The 10,137-nt window shown below is 35.7% G+C and overlaps 1 protein-coding gene across 9 annotated transcripts in view; it reads left to right on the forward strand.

Moving 5' to 3' along the window:
- Positions 1 to 10,137, forward strand: part of PDE1C (phosphodiesterase 1C) — a 692,034-nt gene that overhangs the window by 635,010 nt on the left and 46,887 nt on the right. The gene's annotated exons all lie outside the window — the stretch shown is intronic.

The following is a 10,137-nucleotide window of genomic DNA, read 5'->3' on the forward strand; positions in this document are numbered from 1 at the left end:
AACACAGACCAACAGGTCAACAGAATAGCTTAGATACTCCAAAAATAGATCTACGTGTGTATGAACAATTTATTTTTAATAAAGGGCAAAGATAATTCCAAGGGAAAATGATAGTCATCAACAAATGATGATGACATGCTTGAATGTCATATGCAAAATAGTGAATTTCTAACCATACATCATATACAAGCAACATCCCCAAATTTATCATAAACCTAAATGTAAAATGTAAAACTATCAGTTTCTAGTTAAGAAAATATAAGAGAAACTCTTTTTGATCTTGGGTTAAGCAAAGATTTATTAGGCATGACCACAAAAGTACAAACCATAAAAAACAAATTGATAAATTAAGCTTTATCAAAAGCCTCTATTAGGAGAATAAAAAGGCAATTCACATTCTGGGGGGATATTTGCAAAACATATATTTGTTAAATAACTGATATTCATTAAATATAGATACTCAGTATTAAATAATAAGAAAACAACCCAATTAAAAACATACAAAAAAATTGAACAAACTTTTCACTAGAGAAGATATACAACTAGCAAATAAGCACATTAAAAGACCCTTGACATCATTAGGGATGTGAAAATTAAAAGCCAAATTTAAAACCATATTAAGATAAAACAAAGCTTGTGTGAGGGGATATGTATATTACATCCACGTAATAATTTCTTAGCTCTGCATTTCACTGTGGCTGTCAGGACACAGCTTTGTCAGTTTGTTTTCTCAGTGAGGAAATTGTATTTCTTACAACCATTCTTTTTGAATATTTCTCAAGATAATCATGTTCTCCTATTTAGGATCTTAGTACAGAAAAAATGGAGGAGGCAGTGTAGCCAGTATTCTTGTTAGTTTGCATAGAAGAAATAACTGTGATCAAAAGGGTTGTTGTGTACATTATAGGAATTTGCCTCTAATCATATCTACATTATATAATTCTTCACAAGGCTGTTGTCTCATGACCTTGACTTGCTACATGGCTCACAGCGGTCACCTGAAGAAATGTATGTGTTTTTTCTGTTTTTTTCTTTTTTAATTTTTTAAAAAATAGATGATTCCTAACAAGTTAGTTTGAAATGGAGTACATAAATAAATTTGGAATGGATGACTCTGAGCTTTTAAGGCATCTTTTGTTCTATTTGAATTGATTTGCCAAGCCATTGATAAAAACAGCAGAAGGATACAACTTTACACTTGAGTGGTATTTAATTTTCATCATGTTCATATTTTGAAAAATGTTAGCTGCCTATAGGGTGAGGCATCGTGACCTGCTCTTTAATGAAGCTGGTAGTGAAAGAAGGGGCCTGTACAGATGTGGAGGTGTGCCCTGCTTTGCAGATCTGGGGAGAAAAGAGTCAAACAGCAGGCTGTGGGTAGAACTGACACATGTATGTCTTTACTAGAGATTGTTTCTGTCTTAAGTTCATTTCCAGAGATTTGAGAAACAATAAATGCTTTGTCACATGACCTTTATTCAGCAGGTGTGCATTCACTGGTTATATGGACCCTGAGGGCATTATCAGTTTTCTTATTGGCATGGACACCTGTGTTCCAGTTTTCTCATCTCGAGGAATCATACTCACATTATTCTTTCTTCCAAAAAAAATGTCCCCATACTACTTAGGACAATAGTTTTGGATTGTCTTTATACGCCAGAATAAAGAACTGCCCTATTTTAGATACCTCAAAACCTTCCTTTTGGTTGATGTTTCATTTTATCACCTTAGTTTTCCAATCTCTGCTATTTCTTCCCACAGGCTTCGTGTTATCACTTGTAGTTGACACTGGCTATGCATTGGTCCATGCAGAGCCATAGCAACACTTGAACACACTTACTTGTCTTCAGCACACTCATATTTGAATGAATCTTATACCCCCTAGATACAGAAGATGTTATGGAGAATTTTGTAATTCTTTTAATATTTTTCTCAATTTCTGAAAGATCTATTTGTTTCTAAGAAACTGTTGATATGATTTTTGACCAAATTCTAATGGATTTACCATTGTTAGAGGATGGTGGTTTTAGTGACCATTTTTGTTCAAACTTCTACTCTAGTTTATGTTGCATCACTACACATAAGTAATAGAAAATGTTTGGCATTTTGAGAATTCTTGACATAGGACTTTTTAGTGAAATTTACTTTGCCATTCATCATTTTGTTCTTTATATAAGAATGGTCTCATTTGGGAAACACAAAATTCCTTCATCTGGGAGCTTAGGGGATATGTGATGATTAGAAAGAGAGGCTGCTGATTAGCTAGAAGAGCTCTACACAATGGCAGAACAAGGAATTCCATATTGACAGTAAAGGAAGAGTCGATTATGCTGGAGAGGATTTGTTGACACTGGAATGAATACTTGTGACCAGTGCATAGTTTTGACTGACAGTTTACTGATGTACAATGTGAAACATATACTCCACATACGCTGGGATCCTCATGTCAACTGGCCAGTTGGTGGTTTCTTCTTCTTGAAGGAAAATCTATTTGGAAAGTCAAATTGTATCAGAAGGTTGCTTGGTGAACTGAACATGTAAGGGAACTTAGTTGATGAAATGTGATCTTAAGGTAGAATATCTTGAAATCTGTTTCTATCATTGGGACGGACCTGCCAAGAAGAGTGGATATGGGTCATCTTGCATATCCTATATCCTGACAGTGCAAAAGGCACCCCTCTATGGCACCCCTTTTCTTGCCTGTTTTTTAGCCACACATTAATTCAGCCATGAGATGTGTTAATATCTTGGAGTAGATTATTATTCTTGTTCACTTTCAGTCATCCTTGATTGCTTTTCTGGGCCTTAATCTTGATGATACTTCATTGTTTTTAAGGTAGATGTTCTCGATTTTTTTTCCTCATTATTTTTTGTCCACCTTAGACTACCAGATTTTCACTAGCTCTACACCTCTCTGAAGGTGTGCCCAGATCATGTGATGTGTAAAATAGGCCAAGGAATGTGAACTGGGAAGACAAGCTGTTACCCCATCCTTTTCTCTCACACTCAAGACAGTGTTGCCATAGCAATAACTTTGAATCTCTTCTACTTACCTTAAAAATTAACCCTTTATAACTTCAGTGCTTGACTGTTTTTAGTAATGAATCATTTGTAATATACTTCACTAGTGGTCATGCCACTAAAGTCAAAATCTGCTAATTTGAGGCAGTTTCTACATTTAGTTAATCCCATCCTTTAGGTTCTAAACTTGTTTCTGTCTCAAAGGATAATATTTCTTAGGTCTGGGAAGGTATCCCACTGCAGCCTTCTATGTATTGACAAAAAGTAGACATTTCTTTAATGAAGGAATTGCTTTCAACGTGAGAATCCAGCATCTGTGTAGGTTATTTTTCATGAGCAAAGAGGGACCAAATATCTGGAGTGCTTTGGGTTCCAATTAAGTCATCATAAGAACACAAATTCTGACTAATATCCCATTTCCCTTAGCCATTTGTCCATGAAAACTCCTGTGACCCATTTCCTTAACACATTTATGTCATGTGGAACATTAATAGTAAGGAAATGCTGTGGTTTAGCATGTGTTTTCTAAAGCATTTACAACCTTATTTTCTCAAGTAGTTTGACAAGTATCTAAACTCTCCACTCCAATGTCCCTGCCCAAGGAAAACAACAAAAAGTCAATAAATGGAGGAGAGAGTTGTAATATTATTTTTAGATGTCTGTTATTCTCATGAATCTGGGTAAAACTTCACTAATTAAACTCTAAAAGGTTTTTTGATTAAACATTTTGATTTAGATACTTCACTGTCATTTTGTAATTAATTTTGGAAGCTGTGCTGTAGGGTGACCCAACAACAAGAGCTATTGTGAATTCAGTGATGCTTAAACCCAACATAATTGGGTTTTTTTATGGATTTGGGGAAAATCTATTAACCAATCCATAATATGTGAGTGGGAAGTGGCCAAACAGTGTTAACCTGAAAAAGCACCTTGTTCCTTTTTTGCTATGGACTTCTGCTCTTGGGAGCATGGACGTACAAAGCCTATTACTTACTCATGGTTCTAGCATTTCATCTGAGTCATAGTGAATCAGAACAGTTAGCGCTTTTGGTAATAAATGTCCATTTCAAATCAATGCATTTTTTATATATTTTCAGGTTCAGTGAATGTCCTTGTGCTTTTCAAGGACAGTATATAATGAATATAAAGAAATTATAAAGGAACAAGATGGCAGGTGACTACCGTTGTCCTCTTGCAGATTTTCGTGTCTTGAAATTCACATTCGTAGTATGAAAATAGCAACTGAAATTATACACACACATATGTACACACACATATATATGTACACACATACATATATCATACATATATGATACATACGATATGCATCATGTGATATATCTGATATATGATGCATATATGACACATACCATGTAAGATATATTAATATATATCATATATACATAACATATACCCTCTACGATAAACTGTTACATACATCTTAAATCATATATACATATATATATATATATGTCCCTGTCCAAGGAAAACAAAAAAAAGTCAATAAATGGAGGAGAGAATTGTAATATTATTTTTAGGTGTCTGTTATTCTCATGTATCTGGTTAAAACTTCACTAATTAAACCCTAAAAGGTTTTTTTGATTACACATTTTGATTTAGATACTTCATTGTCAGTCTGTATTTAATTTTGGAAGCTGTGCTGTAGGTTGACCCAACAACGAGAGTTATTGTTAAACTCAACGTAATTGGTTTTATTTTATGGATTTGGGGAAAATCTATTAACCAATCCATAGTATGTGGATTATATGATATATTATATGATATATGAGATTGATGGGTTTAAATAAATTGTGTTATACTAAGGGAAACTTCTAACATCAATTCATGTTTTTTATATAGGCGTTTAGATCCCAGTCTCTTACCAAGTAACTACATAGTAGAAAATGTCAAATAAAAGTATATTATGAACTCTTTGTTAATGATAAAATTAGACTTTCTGAACAACTTTTCCTTTGCAATTATTGCTACATAAGCTTTCATTGTTTCACTCTGTCTTCTAGATACTTTGTGGAGCTATTAATATACCATTGTATTTTTAAAGGAATCTGGTTTGACAGAGGGAATTAAAATTTTATAACTACGGGGCAAGGTGTGATTTTTCTTTTTTCCTTAATACTGATGTTCAGGATGTTTAAAATAAAGCTTCTTAGTAATCATGAAATAAATATTTTCTCCTAGAAAAAATGATATTTTGTCAGATTCTATGCAAGGGATTGGAGAAACACAAGTAACAATACATTTGCCAAAAGAAACTCTATTAACATTATAAAAAATATTTAAAATAACGGGAACCTTTGAAGTAAATATGTGCCAAAGGCAGAACCTAAAACTATCTACATTGGTAATGCCATTTCTTGTCTAGACACTCACATGCTAAAAAAAAGCTATTAAAATGCAATATTCAGCAAGTATTCAAGCTTCCCTCCCTTTGCATTTTTTCTTAGCATTCTCCACTGATGGGCATCCTGCTCTCCAAGTGACGACATCTACATTTCTTAAGTATTAGCCCGCTACAATATATGCTATTTTTATTCTATGCCCTGGAGCCATAGTGAAAACATGAGAAAATGATTGTTTGTTTGGTTTTCTCATCATTTAGAATCTTTTCTGCTTTTCCTGAACTAATAAAATTGAGAAAAACATGAAGAGTAGTCAGAATGTTTCAGGTCTAAAATCCAAGCCTCACTTACTGATCTGAAGGACTTTCTTTATGGTCCTTGGCTTCTTCCTGACTTCACAGATTCAAAGACTGGTCAGAAACAAAACTATTTTGTGCAGACAAGAGTGCTTAACTCTACCCTCACCTGCACCTCTGTGAATCAGGGATGTTGACTTATCATCAGAGGAGTTGTAGGAGTTACTGATGCCTGACTTTTACTTGTCTGCTAAAAGTGGGCCAGGCCTTGGGGGCATTTAGAGAGTTCAGTGTTTTAATCATTGTCTTTGTGTTAATGTGCTACATTCTTAAAACAGAGCATGATAGCAGTAAGACACCTTGGGCAGTGTGAGACAGAAGAACAGAGACAGTTGTTCACATATTTTATGTTTGGAAAGAAAGAACATGCTAAATGAAAGAGAGAAAGCAACAAGGGTAGAGAGGAAGAGTTTAACATCATTGTTATTTTCAGTGGTAGCACAGATGCAATGGAGCAAAAGGAAAGACAAAGAGGGAAAGCGTTGGACCTAAGAACTATCAGATTGCTGCAAAAGTAAATGGGGTTTTTGCCACTGAAAGTAATCGTAAAGACCGCAATTACTTTTGCACTAAAGCAACCGTTCTTTGTACTGTTCTTATTCTATGTGTTTGGATCAAATGGGTAAATTTTAGGAGTTAATGGCATAGGCAAGGTTTTAAGAAGTTACATTCCCACAAATGTCATCTGTCTGTCTGTCTTTCTATCTGTCTGTCTATCTATCTATCTATCTATCATCTATCTATCTATCTATCATCTATCTATCTATCTATCTATCATCTATCTATCTATCTATCTGGTTTATCTATCTATGTGTCTGTCTATCTGTCCTTCTGTTTTATTTTCCTGTGCTGGAATAATACATGATGAGAGGATTTTGTCTTAGCAGTGCTGTAGCATGGATATTATTTGTAGTGAAAATTCATTTAGAATAATCCTATTATAATCATATGCTCTATTATTTAGGGCAAGGAGAAAGCATGCACATGTTGAAACTAACCCTTTAAAATAGCTGTCATGTACTTGTGACCTAGGACAATTAAATCCATACCTGGATAAAGCCTAACAGATACTTTAAAATTGTTTTTTCTTAATGTTTTCTTCTTATTAAAAAAAAAACCAGGACCCATTCATATGCCCAATAGAAGTCTTACATGACATTTCAAATTGGTTTTGGTTTCTCTACACTTATTCTTCATTTTTTTTTCTATTTAGAGTTTTATAACTTGTCAAGTGTGTGCTGTATCACTTTGCTGTTTTTGCAGAAAGTTGACTCCATAGGGAGGCAGCTATGGTACAGAGTTCCTAGGACCTGAAAATCTGGTTTTGAACCCCAGCTCTCTCTTCAGCCAAGTCAACTTACTTCTTTGAGTTTAGGTGATAGTTGAATCAGGCTGTAAAAACATCAAATCCAAGAAAAATGGAAGAGAAATGCATTTAAAATATTTTTTAAGCCCAGTGGCAAATTCTTATGAGGGCTGCCTCATTGACACTCCATTTGTGATCCAGGAATAAACATTATAATGGATAAACACATTTTTAGACTCAAGTCATGTTAACTTGAACTTCAATCTTCTTCTAAAACCAATTATCTTCAAATCACATGGTTTTAAGACCTATATATACATCTGCACTTACCTGTGGGAGTAGCATGGTACCATAAATAAGGCCACATTGTTTTAAGTCCATCTCCCATTTTTCTAAGTGAAGTTGCTAAACATGATTGTATGCTCCCATAGAGTAAATACATTTCTGTGAATTCATATACCATGTATTTGCACTTCAGGATTTAAAGTCCCCACAGCTTTACCTTGTGAGATATAGAGTCTTGGCTCAAGAGGTAGGCACTTAAATAGTTTCCTGAATTATTCCAAGATGTGGCAAGGAAGTTTCCATTTCAATTCATCAGTCACTCTTAAAAAAGTGGAAGGATTTAACTACTTTTTGTGGCCTTCAAAAAGTCATGCATCTCAGTTACACACAGAGTGGCCTATTAACACTTTGTCTTCAGGGTCCTCATTTTCTTACAATTTGTAGTCTTGCTGATGCTTACTGCATTTCAGTTTATATTGAAAACAAATACATAAAACCAAAACACAATGAAAGATAGGATGTGGAGTGAAAAGAGGACCAGGCCTGATTTACAAACCATGCCAAAGCTGCCTGGATAGCAGGTGCTCCTTCTCTGTGAGATTAGCTCCACAGAAAGCCATCCATAATTGGGCTTCTTCATGGGGAATGTGAATATTTTGATATACCTTACTATTGAATAAAATACATAATTAGTGCATTTATTATTTTTTTTTAAATTTTTGATTCATGCTGTGAAAGTCAAAATTAGAAAAAGGGTGGAGGGAAACCTCCTATGCATCACCACACCTTATCAGTCCCATCCTCCTCATGCTTATTCAATTCTCTTCTTTTTCGTTAAAAAAAATTGTTGAGCATATGCTATGTGTCAGGCATTGCACTACATGCAAGAAGTGTTATAAATGATAAATGAGGTATTTTCCCTGTTCTCAAAGAGTCAGCAGTCTGGGTTGGAACATTATTTTGCAGGTAGCTATGATATAGGGACCTTAGGGTATTTCTTAAGTGCCTTAAGAAATTCACAAACAGAAGTTACTTTTAGAGGGCATGTGTTTGGGAAGGCCAGGGATGATGACTCAGGTCATCACATCACAGACCCAGCTATAGAACATATGCTTCTTGTTCTTTTACTGCCAGTAGTATTTAATGACAATGAACACAGGCATAACTTAAACACACAAACTTCTTTTATTCACCCTTTCCCTTTACCCCTTGACCCAAAGCTGGAGGGGAGGATGGAGATCCACAGCCAGAGGGAACACTCCACCATCTCACCCATAAGCAGTGATTAGAAATGGAGGAATATCTCCTTTTAGCAGCCTTTGTATTTCATTAAGACCCTAAATAGGCCTCTTTCCATCTCTGGGACCCAGCAGTCTGGACTGTGGGTCTCTGCTAACCCAGTCTGCAGGAGGTGCATCACTCTCCTTGTTGGCCAGGTGAGGCTCACTGAGTTAAATAGTGGTCCTTATCAGCTGTCCCCAGCTATCTGTCTCTAGCTTCCTTCCAACCAATGGGTCTGTTATTAAAAAATCAAACCCAACCTTCATCCTAACAAAATTGGGCTTTACATTTGAGGGTCTGGGGACATCTCTGAAGGTGGTTAGTATTATGATGACTCTCTAAAAGAAGCCTCATGACATATGATCCCAAGTTGATAATGGCAGGGTCAGAGTACTAAGGACAAAGTTGTGTATTGCAACTCCATGTGGACCAAATTGTGCATAGACTATCAACATCAATGGAAAATTTCTCATCCTTGATTTCAGCTTTTGTTTCACCTCCTTCTCTCACTGGCAAGTTTATCAGTGCTAGTATTGGAGGAAAGGGATTGGTCTGAAGCCTCACTTTTGTCTGTTATTTCTCTCAAATGGGTGAAGGTGTTAATGGAGGGTAAACATAATGAACAATCAAGAACATAACAAAGTTAGAGGAACAGCAGGAAGCTTGGATCAATGGCCCCTGGAAAATTGAGAATTGGCTGTAATTGCAATAGATCAGAAGGAGTTCTCCTATCTCCCAATGAGTTTTCTGCTAAATTAACCTAAATCTTAGGAGAATATCTTAGTCTTTAAAGTTGAATGGGAAACTTTCCTTGTCCTGTAAAGGCTTCTAACATCTCTGTAGATAATGGTGTTACCCTTCTTAAAGTCCAAGCCCACTGGAGCCCTGCACAGGAGGGAACACTTTCTAACTGTAAGGCATGATGACTTGCAGAGCATGCAACACCAATTGGAAGAAATAATATGGTGGGTTTGTTGTGGTGGTTGTTTTAAATTCTGCCTAAGACCTTTGAGGTTACATGAGGTAGAGCATGCCAGCTGAAAAAAAATGCAATATTGTCTATTTTCATTAACCTAGTCCTTTTTCCATCTTTGTCTTCTTCCTCCACCCCCTTGCTCTGGGTCCAGTGGAGAACTCAGGTGATTCACCCATCTGCAAAATGATTTGGGCTAGGATACATCTGGCTTTAAATGTCTCTGGGAAACTTCTGAGGGTGGGGCAAGAATTCTGAGAGAGAGAAGTATTGCTTTTGATATGAAAACAGTTGGGATTAGATGAATCTGATTTCTTCCAATCCCACTGACCCTTGAGACAAATTGACCAGATCTGGCAACAAAACCGTCATCTCCATTGCAAAAGAAAGTGGCTTAATATCCCTACTGCATGACCTAATGTTTGCTAATCTAGTTTATAGCAACTATTAAGATTTCAAATGTACTGATATTACAGTTTTGCACTGACATTTTCCCCTTATGAATAGAACAAATCTTGTTACAAGGGAGACAGGAATGACCAGTATGGAAATGTT

This window comes from Symphalangus syndactylus, chromosome 9 (assembly GCF_028878055.3).
Source record: "Symphalangus syndactylus isolate Jambi chromosome 9, NHGRI_mSymSyn1-v2.1_pri, whole genome shotgun sequence".
Classification (NCBI taxonomy): domain Eukaryota; kingdom Metazoa; phylum Chordata; class Mammalia; order Primates; family Hylobatidae; genus Symphalangus; species Symphalangus syndactylus.